Raw genomic sequence first — 18,614 nt, 5'->3', positions numbered from 1 at the left:
TCTGGCTAAAGTTTAACATTAGTGTTTACTCTATGCCATGGCATGTTATACCACACAAATACCCCAGAAAGAATAAGGTCTGATGGCCTAAAATAACACACTATTATGTTTCCCGCAAACTGGCATGTATTTTGTGTATATTCGATGCAACCTTGCATGCAATGTCAATGAGAGTGCTCAGCAGGTTTGTGTCTGAAACGTAAGACTTGTAAATATTTCCCAGCTGACTGTAATTACAGGTTGTCCCAACCCAACAGACTTCCCATTTGAACACACACACACACACACACACACACACACACACACACACACACACACACACACACACACACACACACACACACACACACACACACACACACACACACACACACGCACACACAATTTATGGCTGCTGGTCTCTGAGGATGTAATAATGGCAGAGGGACGGATTGAGTGCCATTATGGAAGTAGGGCATAGTGAGAAAGGGGAAACATTTTCATCACTTGATGGACTTTTGGTAACTTGGTCAATTCCTATAATTTTTTTATTTTGGGATGTATTGGGGCAGTTTGAAAGACTTTAAAAGCTAAATGGAAATATGCATAAGACACTAGACTTGGGGAACTATCCTGGAGAAGTATATGTAACACAAAAGCAAGCATTATGATGAAATAAGCTAGCACAAGCATTATGATGAAACAAGCCAGCACAAGCATTATGATGAAACAAGCCAGCACAAGCATTATGATGAAACAAGCCACCACAAGTATTATTTTAAAACAAGCCACCACAAGCATTATGATGAAACTAGCCACCACAAGCATTATGATGAAACAAGCCACCACAAGCATTATGATGAAACAAGCCAGCACAAGCATTATGATGAAACAAGCCAGCACAAGCATTATGATGAAACAAGCCAGCACAAGCATTATGATGAAACAAGCCAGCACAAGCATTATGATGAAATAAGCTAGCACAAGCATTATGATGAAACAAGCCACCACAAGCATTATGATGAAACAAGCCACCACAAGTATTATTTTAAAACAAGCCACCACAAGCATTATGATGAAACTAGCCACCACAAGCATTATGATGAAACAAGCCACCACAAGCATTATGATGAAACAAGCCAGCACAAGCATTATGATGAAACAAGCCAGCACAAGCATTATGATGAAACAAGCCAGCACAAGCATTATGATGAAACAAGCCACCACAAGTATTATTTTAAAACAAGCCACCACAAGCATTATGATGAAACTAGCCACCACAAGCATTATGATGAAACAAGCCACCACAAGCATTATGATGAAACAAGCCAGCACAAGCATTATGATGAAATAAGCCACCACAAGTATTATAATGAAACAAGCCACCACAAGCATTATGATGAAATAAGCCAGCACAAGCATTATGATGAAATAAACTAGCACAAGCATTATAATGAAACAAGCCACTACAAGCATTATGATGAAACAAGCCAGCACAAGCATTATGATGAAATAAGCCACCACAAGTATTATGATGAAACAAGCCACCACAAGCATTATGATGAAACAAGCCATCACAAGCATTATAATGAAACAAGCCACCACAAGCATTATGATGAAACAAGCCACCACAAGTATTATAATGAAACAAGCCACAACAAGCATTATGATGAAACAAGCCACCACAAGCATTATGATGAAACAAGCCACCACAAGCATTATGATGAAACAAGCCAGCACAAGCATTATTATGAAACAAGCCAGCACAAGCATTACGATTCATCATTAGATCCAGTAGCTATGCAACCCTGCGTTCTGATAAAAACAAAACAGAAACACCAACTCTCAACTTATTACGCTGTAATAAGCCATTCAGAAATAATGATTCACCAGTTGTAAATGTTTTCAATCAAATGTAATATGATTGTCTGCGGGTAGCTGCAGGCCTAAGATATGACAACATTGGGCATATGAGGACAGGTTGAGTACTACAAGGCTGAGGGCCAGTGTACTGTAGGCCTATTTTCTGTCATTCAGCAGTAACCTGCCAGCTTTAGGCCGGAGGTCCATTGAGTTGTGGCCTGCTAATGCCACCAGCCTTGAACAGAAGAACAGTTAATCTCAGGTAAGCCAGCAATGACTGAATGGATATGGAGCCCCGTCCACATATCTAACCCTGTGGAAATAGGCATACCATCTGGCATATCAAACTCCCCATGCTGGCCTTCATGTCATGTTCTCCCTGGCTCCCTCAAGTCCCAAAATAGGTGTGTATTTTGCAGCCTTGCAACCTGTTATGTAAAAGAGAACCCAAGACAGTGCAGAGACAGGTTGATTCCATATCCCTGACAGCAAACAATGCGGTCAATGATGTATTCCAGCTAATTACATTCTAGATGGCGCCATTGGTGTCATGTTCCACAGAACACATGTACACTACTTCCTGTTATTAACAGCTTGCACCACTCATAGCTTATCGGACATGTTACTAGTATTATGTTTCAGAAATTATTATGTGAGCAAAATAATGTCTTATTTTAAAAATGAATGCATTTTGTGTACCCAATTCTCAAGTATTGGCAACAGAAAAACAATTAGGCTAGTGAAATGTGTTTCTACAACAAAGTGCACAAGCAGAATATTCTGAGCAGTATTTTCACTAGGCAACGAACAACATCAATATTTATCCGCATCTAAACATGGCACAAAATCCGTGCCATCACTGATGATGGTGGAGAGGTACAACTTAGGCTGTCCAAAGCAAAACGGAATGGAATGGCAGCCGATGTTAATGTTTTATTCCCTTTTCTATTTCTGTGTGCGTAAACATCCTGAAACACTGTAATTTCTACTCGCAAGTGCCTTCGGAAATCTGTGATTTATTCATGACTGTGCATGAGTAGCTTAGACCTCCAATGTGGGAACGAGCACCTTATTCAATGGGCCTCCATCTTTCAATAGAGACAACGTTTTTTTTAGGTCATCCATTTAGAGCACCTGCATACTTCAAAATACAAGTACTGCTATCGTGAATGGAGGCCTGTGGATGTCAGACAATCTGAATGACTTTGTGGAGACTACACTTACTGTCAAGGCTATTCTAGTAGCTGACAGAGGAAGCTCAAGAAATGAGACGTGCCCGCCGCCGCTGACCAAGATATCAAGACAAGAAGTTCTTTGTATAATAGTATGCAGAAATGAAGTCAGTAGACAGACATGAATGGATTTTTCATTTATCATGAAAATGGCTAGAAGGCAGTTGTTGTGTCTATTGCATCTATCAATGGGTCTTGTCAGGCTAAACTCATAAGGCATTTTAACTTTCCCTATAGATCTCCTCATCACGGGCCTCGTGTTAAAATATTTCTGGAGGGTCCTATTCAACATGAAAAGCCATCCTGATTCCTGATTGATGGAGCTGTTGTAGAACACAAAGCAGCCCTCTCTCCATCAGGCACATTAAAAATGAATTATTTCTGAGGGGATTCTTTCAGGCTGCAGCGCTGATGATAGACCAGGGCAAGGGGAGATGAGATGTGAGCTGGTAACTGCACTAGTTTGCCTCAGGAACCCCTCTAGCAACCAGTCCCAGTAGATCTATTCATCCATCAGGCTTCAATCCCAGAGGTGACTGTTTGAAGGCTTTGCTAGGCACCTTATCCCCAGGCTTAACAATCCAATATTGGTTGTTGCCGAAGATAATGACTCTCCATTGATGATAGAATACCCTGGGCTAGCCACTGCAATTTGCATTGCCCAACACTGCCGATCGATAGGGGTGGAAAAGCAGTCGGTACCTGATAAGCATGCACGTTGGACTCACGTTGGTTTATAGGAGGAATGTCAACCTCTCATTTGCTCTCCTTCCCCTATCCTCCTCCCTTCTCTCCTTCCCACCCCCACTCTCTTTCCTGCCTGCCTTTGCACAAGGTAAAGATTGGCTGCTCCTGATAGAATCAGCAAGGACATTGCCGTCTTTATTCTCCCTCAAACACCATGCACACGTCACCTTGACATTCTTTATCATCTACACGGCAGCAGCTTGAGAAAATGTACAGATCCTCTATGCGATACACATTGTCTATGGAGCCTGTGCTTTATGGAGCCTGTGCTGTTCTCCTATAAGAGCTGTTTGGAAAATGGACACAAAGAAAAATACACTTTATAGGCCTACATCTGTTCCTGTCTAAAAACCAAAAAAAACTCATGTTTTCACCCCTTGTGTGGTCTTATCACCAATTTGTCTCCTCTGAAGTAAAAACAAAGAAATGAAAATGTAGGCGATGTGACATTAGCTGCTAATCCAGCAACTCTTTGCAGGGGGCCTGATAAGCTACAACACTGCTTGGCATTATGGGAAGAGGACTGCAATGCTTGAGAGTTGGGACCAAATATCCCCATATTCACCAAAATATGGGACATCTATTGATAACGACAAAAATGATAGGGGATATTTCCCGGCTAAGCCACTGACTGCGTGGGATCTAAAAAATAAACAGTACCAGTCAAAAGTTTGGACACACCTACTCATTCAAGGGGTTTTCTTTATTTTTTATATTTTCTACATTGTAGAATAATAGTGAAGACATCAAAACTATGAAATATCACACATGGAATCATGTAGTAACCAGAAAGGTGTTAAACAAATCAAAATATATTTGAGATTTTAGGTTCTTCAAAGTAGCCACCCTTTGCCTTGATGACAGCTTTGCACACTCTTGCCATTCTTGCAACCAGCTTAATGAGCAATGCTTTCCAACAGTCTTGAAGGAGTTTTGGCTGCTTTTCCTTCACTCTGCTGTCCAACTCATCCCAAACCATCTCAATTGGGTTGAGGTCGGGTGATTGTGGAGGCCAGGTCATCTGATGCAGCACTCCATCACTCTCCATCTTGGTCAAATAGCCCTTACACAGCCTGGAGGTGTGTTTTGGGTCAATGTCCTGTTGAAAAACAAATGATAGTCCCACTAAGCACAAACCAGATGGGATGGCGTATCCCTGCAGAATGCTGTGGTAGTCATGCTGGTTAAGTGTGCCTTGAATTCTAAATAAATCACAGACAGTGTCACCAGCAAAGCACCCCCACACCATCACACCTCCTCCTCCATGCTTCATGGTGGGAACCACACATGCAGAGATCATCCGTTCACCTATTCTGCGTCTCACAAAGACTGGGCGGTTGGAACCAAAAATCTCAAATTTGGACTCATCGGACCAAAGGACAGATTTCCACCGGTCTAATGTCCATTGCTTGTGTTTCTTGGCCCAAGCAAGTCTCTTCTTCTTATTGGTGTATTTTAGTAGTGGTTTCTGTGCAGCAATTTGACCATGAAGGCCTGATTCACACACTCCTCAAAACAGTTGATGTTGAGATGAGTCTGTAACTCTGTGAAGCATTTATTTGGGCTGCAATCTGAGGTGCATTTAACTCTAATGAACTTATCCTATGCAGCAGAGGTAACTCTGGGTCTTCCTGTCCTGTGGCGGTCCTCATGAGAACCAGTTTCATCATAGCGCTAGATGTTTTTTGAGATTGCACTTGAAGAACCTTTCATAGTTCTTGGAATTTTCCGGATTGACTGACCTTCATATCTTAAAGTAATGATGGACTGTTGTTCCTCTTTGTTTATTTGAGCTGTTATTGCAATAATATGGACTTGGGCTTTTACCAAATAGGGCTATCTTCTGTATACCCCCCCTACCTTGTCACAACACAACTGATTGGCTCAAACGCATTAAGGAAAGAAATTCCACAAATTAACAAGGCACACCTGTTAATTGAAATGCATTCCAGGTCACTACATCATGAAGATGGTTGAGAGAATGTCAATAGTGTGCAAAGCTGTCATCAAGGCAAAGGGTGGATATTTTGAAGAATCTAAAATATTTGTTTTACACTTTTTTGGTTACTACATCATTCCATATGTGTTATTTCATAGTTTTGATGTCTTCACTACTATTCTACAATGTAGAAAATAGTAAAAATAAAGAAAAACCCTTGAATGAGTAGGTGTGTCCAAACTTCTGACTGGTACTGTATATTTTTAACAAGTTGTCTTATTGTCTCCCTTGTAATAAAAATGTCCTTTCCTTTAATTAACAAGATACAAGTGAATTGCGCACTGGCTCGTAAAGTGTGAAAGAAGTTTTGAAATGAATTTTTCATGCACCTTGATAATTTAATACAGAGTGGCACCAGTTTATTAACATTCTATGACCTTTTTTCTCTCAGAAAATAATAAGCATATAATCTTTGGCACTGGGGAGGAACAGGCATTACCGCCTCAACAGACACTGAAAGGTTGTCACTATTAAAAAAAAACTCTGTACTATGTACGCCTAAAGTAAACTCTGGGGAGCGATCCTTTAAATCTTTACTCTCATCCACAAATGAGTTGTATTTGCATAAAATGTTAATAATGAAGAAAAAATACCTTGGCTGTTCTGTGGCTTCACACTAAAGACACTGGGCACTTAGCACATGGCAGACAGACAGACAAACAGACAGCAATGGAAAGACAGTTGGAGGAAGCTGTTGCATAGATAGAGGAGGTCTATCTGAAACACAGGGGAAATGAAAGGGTTGAGAATGTGATAGAATAGTGGGAGGTGAGGGATGGATGGCTTCCAGGTGCTGGGAACTATGTCAATTTATGCAGCAGCCAGACAGCCGTCTAAATGGAAGTCTAAAAACTAGCAGCCAAGTCTGATTGATACAGTAGACAACACTCTTTCAAGGATAAGTATGTTACTCTTCAAATCAAATTGTCTTACTGTACATTCGAGGACAACAGATGTCCACAGACATCTGCAACAAAGACATAAGGAGCAATAGAAAGAACATTACTACTGTGCAGGAATCTCAACAGTTAAAGGCCTGGGAGAGGAAAATTACAGCGTATTTGTTATGGTGAGCAACACAGAGTAGCCGGGTGGCAGAGGCTGGAGTGAGATTAAATATAAAGGAAAGGCCTAATCCATTCAGAGACAAATGCAGGGTCCCAGACGCACATTTGTTTTGCGGCCGGAGGTTTAACAACTGGCATTATAACTCCATTTCTCATCATTACCGGCCAGTATCAGTGGCACTAGGATAGGGTCAGCCTGGGAATAGAGGCTGGGGTAGAGGGCAGGAGAAAAGGAGAAGGCCACTGATGGAGACAGAGGGAGATAATGGATACAGGGTGTGTGTGTACACAAAGCATGAGCCAGCGTGTGTGTGTGTGCATTGATATTTCTTCCCTGCACATCTGCACACATTTGAGTTCAATCTCAGTTTCAATTTGGATTTGAATGTCTGTGTTAGTGTGAATGTCATGCAAATGTTGGATTCGGTGTGTGTGGAGTGGGGAGAGGAAGAAAGGGACAGACTGTCGATGGAAGAGAATGTGGCTGTGTGCGCAGCGCACGTGTCACCTCGGTCGCCATATGTTGCAGCACTTCACGGTGGAGGGCTGAATATGGACACAAGTGCTCCCAGCAGCTTCCAGCAGTAAGCCAGGCAGGCAGCAGTAAGCCAGGCAGGCAGCAGTAAGCCAGGCAGGCAGCGGTAAACCAGGAAGGCAGCAGTAAGCCAGGCAGGCAGCAGTAAGCCAGGCAGGCAGCAGTAAGCCAGGCAGGCAGCAGTAAACCAGGCAGGCAGCAGTAAACCAGGCAGGCAGCAGTAAACCAGGCAGGCAGCAGTAAGCCAGGCAGGCAGCAGTAAGCCAGGCAGGCAGCAGTAAGCCAGGCAGGCAGCAGTAAGCCAGGCAGGCAGCAGCCCGGTGTCAGATATGGAAATCCACCAGCACTCATGAATGATACAAGGCCGCCCTTTAGCCCAACACTCAAAGGATTTACCAGGGTGGATGCAGCAGATGCTTTGACAGATTTAAAGGAGCCAAGAGGAGGGGTTCTTGGCTCCCCACTGCGAAGCACACAGACTTCTCTAGTGTTACAGAAGCGTATAATAAGACCCCTTGAGAGAAAAGTGTTGGAGAAAAAAAAACAAGCACCCTGGCTTAAAAAAAGACCAAAACAACAATGTGATTGCATTGAAGGCCCTTATTAACATAGTCTTCCACTCAGCGAGGATGTCACTGGTTTTAATTCAAAGAGACGCAGCTCCTAGGGCCCTGCAATTTATATTATGACTAGGATTCAATCAATTACAGCTCAAAAACTACGGCTTAATTAACTCCATACTCACTCAGGCACCAGGTTTCCCTCAGAGCCAGTCTAAACACAGACAAACAAAATGTCTGTCTGTCTGTCTGCCTGCCTCCTTCCCTCCCTCTGACCCTCTGAGGCTAAGATGGTGGTGGGGTTATTAGTGTTTGAAAGCATACTGTGTCCCCCAAATGGCACCTTATGGGACAGCTCTGTGTATGGCCCCAGCCTCAACCTCCTCTACTCACTATGAGGAGAACTAGTGGCCTGTGGATGGCTTGAACTTGGCCACTTTCAGACAGTCTGCAATAGAGTGTCTTCATAACATAACAACCCTCCATGTCAGTTGATCTGATGGATTAAAGCTTTAGGATTAAAGTGCTCACAATTGTTTATGTCAGATGGTACAGTGAGGGAAAAAAGTATTTGATCCCCTGCTGATTTTGGACGTTTGCCCACTGGCAAAGAAATGATCAGTCTATAATTTTAATGGTAGGTTTATTTGAACAGAGAGAGACAGAATAACAACAAAAAAATCTTGAAAAACACGTCAAAAAACGTTATAAATTGATTTGCATTTTAATGAGGGAAAGAAATATTTGACCCCTCTGCAAAACATGACTTAGTACTTGGTAGCAAAACCCTTGTTGGCAATCACAGAGGTCAGATGTTTCTTGTAGTCGGCCACCAGGTTTGCACACATCTCAGGAGGGATTTTGTCCCACTCCTCTTTGCAGATCTTCTCCAAGTCAATAAGGTTTCGAGGCTAACATTTGGCAACTCAAACCTTCAGCTCACTCCACAGATTTTCTATGGGATTAAGGTCTGGAGACTGGCTAGGCCACTCCAGGACTTTAATGTGCTTCTTCTTGAGCCACTCCTTTGTTGCCTTGGCCGTGTGTTTTGGGTCATTGTCATGCTGGAATACCCATCCACGACCCATTTTCAATGCCCTGGCTGAGGGAAGGAGGTTCTCACCCAAGATTTGACGGTACATGGCCCCGTCCATCGTCCCTTTGATGCGGTGAAGTTGTCCTGTCCCCTTAGCAGAAAAACACCCCCAAAGCATAATGTTTCCACCTCTATGTTTGACGGTGGGGATGGTGTTCTTGGGGTCATAGGCAGCATTCCTCCTCCTCCAAACACGGCGAGTTGAGTTGATGCCAAAGAGCTCCATTTTGGTCTCATCTGACCACAACACTTTCACCCAGTTGTCCTCTGAATCATTCAGATGTTCATTGACAAACTTCAGACGGGCATGTATATATGCTTTCTTGAGTAGGGGGACCTTGCGGGCGCTGCAGGATTTCAGTCCTTCACGGCGTAGTGTGTTACCAATTGTTTTCTTGGTGACTATGGTCCCAGCTGCCTTGAAATCATTGACAAGATCCTCCCGTGTAGTTCTGGGCTGATTCCTCACCGTTCTCATGATCATTGCAACTCCACGAGGTGAGATCTTGCATGGAGCCCCAGGCCGAGGGAGATTGACAGTTCTTTTGTGTTTCTTCCATTTGCGAATAATCGCACCAACTGTTGTCACCTTCTCACCAAGCTGCTTGGCGATGGTCTTGTAGCCCATTCCAGCCTTGTGTAGGTCTGTGTTACCTGTATAAAAGACACCTGGGAGCCAGAAATCTTTCTGATTGAGAGGGGGCCAAATACTTATTTCCCTCATTAAACTGCAAATCAATTTATAACATTTTTGACATGCGTTTTCCTGGATTTTTTTGTTGTTATTCTGTCTGTCACTGTTCAAATAAACCTACCATTAAAATTATAGACTGATCATTTCTTTGTCAGTGGGCAAACGTACAAAATCAGCAGGGGATCAAATACTTTTTTCCCTCACTGAATATACAGTAGTTGTTATGGTGTTTTTATATGGGTGCTATATAGGCCTATCGCATAAATAATCTGTTGGCACACCGTGATAAACAATGGCAAGTAATACAGTATATGTACAGTGCATTCGGAAAGTATTCAGAACCCTTGACTTTTTTCACATTTTGTGACGTTACAGCCTTATTCTGAAAATGATTTAATTGTTTTTTTCCCTCATCAATCTACACACAATACCCTATAAAGACAAAGCAAAAACACGTTAAGAAGTTTTTACAAATGTTTTAAAAAATAAATCATTTTAACGAGTGCTCTGAGAGTCGGGAAGCAAGTTCAGGGAGTGAGTGTTTTAATAAATAAAAGAAACAATGAACACAAAACACAAAGAACGCACCGGCATGAAAACAGAGTCAATAACACCTGAGGAAAGGTGTCCAGGTGAGTGTCGTGAGGCGCAGGTGCGCGAGACGATGATGACAAGTGTGCAGGATAATCAGCAGCCTGATGACCTAGAGGCTGGAGAGGGAGTATACGTGTCAATAATAATAATAATAATAATAATAATAACAATTTACATAAATATTCAGCCTGGAGTCTTATTGGGTATGACGCTACAAGCTGTAGATCCTCTCAAGCGTTGTCAGGCTGGATTGGGAGCGTCGCTGCACAGCTATTTTCAGGTCCTTTAGGTGCCTTTTGACAAAGTGGGCTGTCATGTGCCTTTTACTGAGGAGTGGCTTCCATCTGGCCACTCTACCATAAAGGCCTGATTGGTGGAATGCTGCAGAGATGGTTGTCCTTCTGGAAGGTTCTCTCATCTCCACAGAGGAACTCTGGCGCTCTGTCAGAGTGACCATCGGGTTCTTGGTCACCTCCCTGACCAAGGCCCTTCTCCCCCGATTGCTCAGTTTGGTCTGTAGGCCAGCTCTAGGAAGAATCTTAGTGGATCCAAACTTCTTCCATTTAAGAATGATGAAGGCCACTGTGTTCTTGGGGACCTTCAATGCTGCAGAAATTTTTTGGTAGCCTACCCCAGATCTGTGCCTCGACACAATCCTGTCTCGGAGCTCTTCGGACAATTCCTCTGACATCATGGCTTGGTTTTTGCTCTGACATGCACTGTCAACTGTGGGACCTTATATAGACAGGTGTGTGCCTTTCCAAATCATGTCCAATCAATTAAATGTACCACAGTTGGACGCCACTCAAGTGGTAGAAACATCTCAAGGATGATCAATAGAAACAAGATGCAATTGAGCTCAATTTCAAGTCTCATAGAAAAGGGTCTGAATACTAATGTAAATAAGGTATTTAAAAAATGTTTTATATACATTTGCAAAAAATTCTAAAAAACAGTTTTTGCTTTGTCATTATGGGGTATTGTGTGTAGATTGATGAGGAAAACATTTAATTTAATACATTTTCAAAATAAGCCTGTAATGTAACAAAATGTGGAAAAAGGGAAAGGGTCTGAATACTTTCTGAACGTGTTGTATTAGTCCCTATTATCACGTCATATTGCTCTGTCTGATCATCACATTGTTTCAGTAACAGTCTTCCTGATCCAGCCGACAGAAAACACTAGAAGGAGTTCAATTATTCAATTTCTACAACATGTTACGACAGGAAACCAGGCTCCAAGACAAAAAGAAAAGAAAACAGGCACAGAAAGAATCCCCCCTGTGAAAAACAAATCAACAGCAAGTAAATGAGATGAATTGAGTTAGGAATATCACATTACAATCATTAAATACAATTCACGACAGCAGATTTCAAATCAAATTAAGGAAAAGAGGCAGATTTCTAATTCAATTAAGGAAAAAAGGCCAGCCAGATGTTTACACTACTCTCCTCTGTGATCCGCCGCCGAACCTTGGAGTTAACTCGGAACTCCAATCTAACTGAGCAAACCCTAAGTAAACAAACCCTAGGTAAACAAACCCTAGGTAAACAAACCACGGGGGCTCCTAATTAGATTCAGGTGAGCTGTGGATACTTCCATCCGATTAGAGGAAAAACACCTGAGGAAAAATGAAACTAATCTATAAAACTTCACATGGCCGAGGTTGAGACCTGCGGTTCGTCTCACAAGCGTTGAGTGTCTTGGAGATCATGCACATTAACTTGACCAGATTCAATCAGTCAAGACAGATGGCCATGCCAGCCATGTGAAGCACTCTATTTATCCACTCTGCTCAACTCCTCACAGAAACCAAGCTGCACTATGCACAACGTCGGGTTTGACGTCTTTTGGTTGAAGAATTGTCCCTTTTGTCCCATCACATTATGTGGCTGCAGCAGTAATATCAGTGAATGACATAAAAAGTGCTGGAGAAAACCAGCACCATGACATTTGAGTCACTTAAAAACAGCTAATTTTTTATACAGAATGTTATCAGATCTTCAACAAACACCTAATATTACATAAAGGGAACCTGAGTGAACAAATGACACAACAATGACTTATGATTTGGTGTTCGCCAGGTATGATGGAACCCATGTCATCCAAAAAGTTACACTTTTGACTCATCTGTCCATAGAATATTCTTCAAAGAGTCTTGATGATCATCCAGGTGCTTCCAGGTGCTTTTTGGCAAACTTGAGTAAACTTTTTGGACGAGATGTGTCCAATTACTGTATGTCTGATGAAAACCAAACACTGCATTCCACTGTAAGAACCTCATACCAATGGTCAAGCATTGTGGTGGTAGTGTGATGGGTTGGGGATGCTTTGCTGTCTCAGGACCTGGACGACTTGCCTTAATTGAAGGAACCATGAATTCTGCTCTGTGTCAGAGAATTCTACAGGAGAATGTCAGGCCATCCATCTGTAAGCTGAAGTGCAGCTGGGTCGTGCAGCAGGACAATGATCCAAAACACACAATCTAGTCTACATGAAAACGGTTAACAAATTTGAAGTTTTGTTATGGCCTAGTCAAAGTCCAGACCTAATACCAATTGAGATGTTGTGGCAGGACTTGAAACAAGCAGTTCATGCTTGAAAACCCACAAATGTTGCTGAGTTAAAGCAGTTCTGCATGTAAGAGTGGGCCAAAATTCCTCCACAGCGACGTGAGAGACTGATCAACAACTACAGGAAGCATTTGGTTGCAGTCACTGCAGCTAAAGGTGGCACAACCAGTTTACATTTACATTTTAGTCATTTAGCAGACAATCTTATCCAGAGCGACTTACAGCAGGGAGTGCATACATTTTCATACTTTTTTTCTGTTATTGAGTGTAAGGTGGTAATTACTTTTACACACATTTGTAAAAGACACATTTGGGTGTTGCATAAATTTGTTAATTAAATAAATAAAATAAGTATACATTTTTGTTGTTATTTATAAACTCAGGTTCCCTTTATCTAATATTAGGTTTTGGTTGAAGATCTGATAACATTCAGAATCAAAAATATGCAAAAATTTAGAAAATCAGAAAGGGGGAAAAAACTTTTTCACAGCACTGTATATGGGGGATTGGAAATGATGCCGACAATTACATTGACAGAACCCACAATCTATCTGCAAGATTAAAGCTGTGAATCCCCCTAAAAATAAAAAAATGAAAATAAACATAAACAGCAAAGTGACTGATTTAATCACTGGCCACCATGATGATATACAGTCCAACTGAGGTCATGCCAAAATAGGAGGTGAGGCACATTAGTACACCTATAGGCTGCCCTAGCATGTCTACACAGTCCTGTGAAATAGTCAGACTACCACAGTGAAACATAGCCTACGTAGCTACATCGACTCTAGTAAACCTCAAACAGAATGGAGAGTAATGGAGAAGTGAAGGAGTTAAGATGTTAATACCAGTGAGATGCATCATTGTGTGCGTCAGTAGCAGGAAATCCCATATTTTCAGCAATAAGACCCCTGACTTCCACAATAATGTCTTCCACAGTCTGAGGGGTTAAGGTTTTCACCCTGAATATCATAACCTCAGGACCACATTAGAGTCTGGCAATCTTTCTGTCTCATACACATACCCCTCCTCGTCTCCTCCACAGTTCTGTTTTTTTCTTTTCTCTCTGGTCTATTTTAGCCAGAAGTTGAGTTTTAAATCAGTTTGATGAAGACGTCTGCTAATCCGTGGGGCCTTTGTGCAGCTAATATGGATTAGGCACTTTAGCTGGGGAGCTCAGCCATGATGCAAGCAAAGCCTCTTTTCATCACAGCTCCCTGCTTCATCTGGCCACAAGCCTGTGGGGACTTCTAACCCTGTTCTCTCCAGGGACATCCACTATGGGACCAGTCCCCCACCACCCCTCTCCAGGGGGCTGCTCTGGCCCTCCCCACGCCAGGCCCCAACGGGGGTTGATTGAAGAGTGGCGAGAAGGCAAGGGGGCTTTTTCACTAATCACAAGGACAGAGCCCAGGAGACCAGGGCTGGGGGCCTACGCTCTGATATCAACTTAATATTGGAAGCTTTTGTTTCTTTGTTCCCATTGTGGGTTAGGTTAGATCCCTCCTGATGTATCCATCAAGGCTTCTCCTTTAGCTTGTTTTTCATTTAAACATCAGACCAAAGAGTATTTGGAACAAGGACGGACATAACAAGCAACTTTTTTCTTCTCAAATATCAAAGTAGTGTGTTCCGTTAAATTTTCCCATTTAGAATTGGAGCTGAATGTCATTTTTTTAAGCTTGTCTTTTCTCTGAGCAGCGCGGAATGGGAAGTCTACACATTGATGCAGCGCTCGCTGTCTATCCCGCAAAACACTTTACAGGTTATTTAAATTCAATAACACAGAGAAATGCTCCAACTAAGTGCATGCATGCTGTGATACATTAGAGATGAATGATATACGCTGAAAGGGAAAAACAACAGCGGGCGTACATCTGACCATGAGGGGAAGACAAAATGGCTCCGGTCATATGTGAAAGAACAAGACTAAAGAAGTCTAACTGCTGTGACTACACTTACAGAGACAAACGATTCAGACAAACTCTGTGCTTTCTATTCATTTCGGAAGCTTGGTACTGAGTCAAACGATTGCTACAGACTGCAGGGGATAAGCTTCGAGTCAGATTGAAAACACTTTCTATAGTATTCATTCACTGTATCAAAGCCTGTTGTCTACACCTCCGCGCCTTAAACCAGAAGGGCTTTTGGAGATTCCTGGGATTGCTGAGAAGGTTAAGTTCATTACACATAACCTTCAGAATGTCATGGGACATCTATCAGGGCGGTGCTTTGGTTGGCAAACATATTCTGATACATCTAATCTCTTTAACCGAACGCTACAGAGTGTACTTATTGTAGCCTAGGTAAAAAAAACACAATATGCCTTTTCCTTATATGGAGTGACTAAGTACCTGGTTCCTTATACGTAGCAGAGTAGCGAGTGGAATAGGAACGCATGTACTGTATGTCAATGGAGGTAAAATGTTTGCAATATAGACATTAAGATATTTACCACCTGATCAAGAAGTCTACTAAACCAAGGCTTCCTCTCCTCAAGCTGACTGCATTTCAGCAATAATCAGGCCCTGAGTGAGAGAGAAGGGAAAATAATGTGGCAGAACAAAAAGAAAACCTCAACATGAAGCCACCCAATCCTGCTCGCTCATAGAAAGCAGAAAAAGGGTAGCTCCGAGCCGCTCATCTCACTGCTTCGCTGTGGCTATCATGAAGACACACAAGCATTAGGCTGGAATGTTTTAAAAAGCAACAACAGAGGGGTTTTATTTAATGTCTTAAACCTTTATTTGGCAGCTAAGTTATTTCCTTTTCAAGGAACTGGGGTAACAGTAAACCCGGTGTTGGGAGGCTCTCCCTGGCCTCACCCGGCTCCTCTCAGCAGCTCCAATATCTGTGATTTTTACCAGTTGAGCTCAAAAGGCTACGGCCGCTGGCCCGACAGCGCTGGCCCCTTAAATTGAGCTAGGAGTCTAATCTGCCTGGAAGGGCCCTGTCAACCCTTGGGGCCCCCGGGTCACATATGGAAGTGACTAGGGCTATTTTTAAGTCACCTGGGGATATTCATAAATCTCAGGCCTGTTTCCTTAAGCTAATAAATTGGAGAGACACCTCACTGTGGCTACAAGTTGTGTCTGGCAATATTATGGTACCAATTTGGCCCATACCTCGGGACTCCACGGCACGGCGGACTCCCTGCCGCACAGGAAGTGGAAATCTCTAGTAACAAACAGATGTCCCCAAATGGTTCTCTAAACAGCCCCAGGTCCAGGCCCCCTGGAGGTTTTATTTTGGAACTCCTGGAGGTTCTGTTTAAGTACATGAATAAGATGACCTATTGAGCTACAGGCAACGCAAGGACACCACTGCTGTCTATGTGAAGGAAGGAGCACCAGTAGGTAGTCCACAGTTCATTCGCAATAGGAACACAATTTCACCCACCCGGGCCTCCTTAAAGGAAAAGTTCACCCATTTTCAATGTTATGTTGTTTTTGTGTATCTCTGAGTGACGGTCTTTCGATTTCCTGGGTAATTTCATGTTTCCATGTGTATCTGAGTTATTGGCGTTCAAGCAGACAGAGATCCGGCCCGGTATCACGTAGCACGGTGATAAAGTCTCTCTCACAACAATGGAAGTTAATAGGAATAAGACTTTTACATCTTGAAAACGTCTATCATACATGTCAGATTTCAATACTGACCTATGTCATAACTCGGGAGTATGTCTTCTCTCGAATGAGCCATTGATCATATTTTTGCAATATTCTTACCTCAAGAAATGTGTAATTAAATGGAGGGTGTAGTACATTTTTCCTATTTGTCTGCCTCTTTAGGCAGGTTCCAGGTTGCATTGCATGGTGCCGTTGCCAGAGATATTATAGAAAGGTAGGAATCCAATGAATGAAGGAACGTATATAATGCCCCACCCAGCAGACTGTCGACCAATCGCGTTCACGTTGTCATGCTATGTCACGTGGTTGCTAAGCTAATCGTCACGCAATCCCTTCTCAAAGTCAGTGTATATGTCGAGAAATTTGCCTATTTTCCTCGAAAGTACATAATGTCACAATTCCAAAGCTATACGATACTACAGATAGCAAGTGAATTATCTCACATCTCGGGAAAAGATTTGTAATGTTGTACTTCTTGCTGACGAAATTCATTCTCATGTTGGGTTTTTGAGCTAGCGCTCGATAGATTCCCATTCACTCCTTGTCCCAGAATCGCCCAGAATGCACCACGCGGCCCAATGCCGTAGCATGGGCAACGTTTCCCCTCTCCTCAAAAGGATATCTGCTGAGCAAGACAAAGGAGCTGATAGTGGAATACAGGAAAAGGATGGCCGAACAGACAACATCATTAACATCGACGGGGCTGAAGTGGAGCGGGTGAAGAGTTTCAAGTTCGTTATTGTCCACATCACCAACAAACTATTATGGTCCAAACACACCAGGACAGTTGTAAAGAGGGCACGACAACACATTTTCCACCTTAGGAGACTGAAAAGATTTGCATGGGTCCTCAAATACTCAAAAAGTTCTACAGCTGCACCATCAAGAGCAACCTGACTGGTTGCATCACCGCCTGGTATGGTAACTGCTCGGCATCTGACCATAAGGCCCTACAGAGGGTAATGCGTATGGCCCAGTACATCACTGGGGCCAAGCTTCCTGCCATCCAGGACCTACAGTTGAAGTCAGGTTAACATACACTTAGGTTGGAGTCATTAAAACTCGTTTTTCAACCACTCCACAGATTTCTTGTCAACAAACGATAGTTTTGGCAAGTCGGTTAGGACATCTACTTTGTGAATGACACAAGTAATTTTTCCAACAATTGTTTACAGACAGATTATTTTACTTATAATTCACTGTATCACAATTCCAGTGGGTCAGAAGTTTACAAACACTAAGTGCCTTTAAACAGCTTGGAAAATTCCAGAAAATTATGTCATGGCTTTAGAAGCTTCTGATAGGCTAACTGACATAATTTGAGTCAATTGGAGGTGTACCTGTGCTCCCAAGTCTGGTTCATCCTTGGGAGCAATTTCCAAACGCCTGAAGGTACCACGTTCATCTGTACAAACAATAGTACGCAAGTATAAACACCATGGGACCACGCAGCCATCATGCTGCTCAGGAAGGAGACGTGTTCTGTCTCCTAGAGATGAACATACTTTGGTGCGAAAAGTACAAATCAATCCCAGAACAACAGCAAAGGACCTTGTTAAGATGCTGGAGGAAACAGGTACAAAAGTATCTATATCCACAGTAAAACGAGTCCTATATCGACATAACCTTAAAGGCCACTCAGCAAGGAAGAAGCCACTGCTCGAAAACTGCCATAAAAAAGCTAGACTACGGTTTGGAACCGTAGGACAACAAAAGTCAAGGTATTGGAGTGGCCATTACAAAGCCCTGACCTCATCCTATGTGTGGGCAGAACTGAAAAAGCGTGTGCGAGCAAGGAGTCCTACAAACCTGACTCAGTTACACCAGCTCTGTCAGGAGGAATGGGCCAAAATTCACCCAACTTATTATGGGAAGGTTGTGGAAGGCTACCCGAAACGTTTGACCCAAGTTAAACAATTTAAAGGCAATGCTACCAAATACTAATTGAGTGTATGTAAACTTCTGACCCACTGGGAATGTGATGAAAGGCATATAAGCTGAAAAAAATGATTCTCTCTACTATTATTCTGACATTTCACATTCTTA

At 42.5% G+C, this 18,614-nt stretch overlaps 1 protein-coding gene across 1 annotated transcript in view; it reads right to left on the bottom strand.

Moving 5' to 3' along the window:
* The window catches only part of fbrsl1 (fibrosin-like 1), a 139,184-nt gene that overhangs the window by 91,609 nt on the left and 28,961 nt on the right, over positions 1-18,614 (bottom strand). The gene's annotated exons all lie outside the window — the stretch shown is intronic.

Source organism: Salmo trutta, chromosome 9, assembly GCF_901001165.1.
Source record: "Salmo trutta chromosome 9, fSalTru1.1, whole genome shotgun sequence".
NCBI lineage: Eukaryota > Metazoa > Chordata > Actinopteri > Salmoniformes > Salmonidae > Salmo > Salmo trutta.
Note: the sequence above shows the minus strand (reverse complement) of the source record. Positions and strands in the feature narration are given on the sequence as shown.